Here is a 324-nt window from a genome sequence, read left to right on the forward strand (position 1 = left end):
TCACACCACTGCACTCCATTCTGGGCAAGAGTGAGACTCTGCCTCAAAAAATGGCAGAGGTTGCAGTGAGCCAAAATTGCACCACTGCACTCCAGCCTAGGCGATAGAGTGAGACTCTGTCTCAAAAAGAAGAAAACAACCAATTAGATAATTTTTAAAAATTCCATGTACAGGCCCGGCACGGTGGTTCACTCCTGTAATCCCAGAACTTTGGGAGGCCGAGGTGGGTGGATCACGAGGTCAACAGTTTGAGACCAGCCTGGCCAATATGGTGAAACCCCATCTATACTAAATAATACAAAAATTAGCCAGATGTGGTGGCAT

The sequence above is a fragment of the Mandrillus leucophaeus genome, unplaced genomic scaffold, assembly GCF_000951045.1.
Source record: "Mandrillus leucophaeus isolate KB7577 unplaced genomic scaffold, Mleu.le_1.0 Scaffold153, whole genome shotgun sequence".
Lineage (NCBI taxonomy): Eukaryota > Metazoa > Chordata > Mammalia > Primates > Cercopithecidae > Mandrillus > Mandrillus leucophaeus.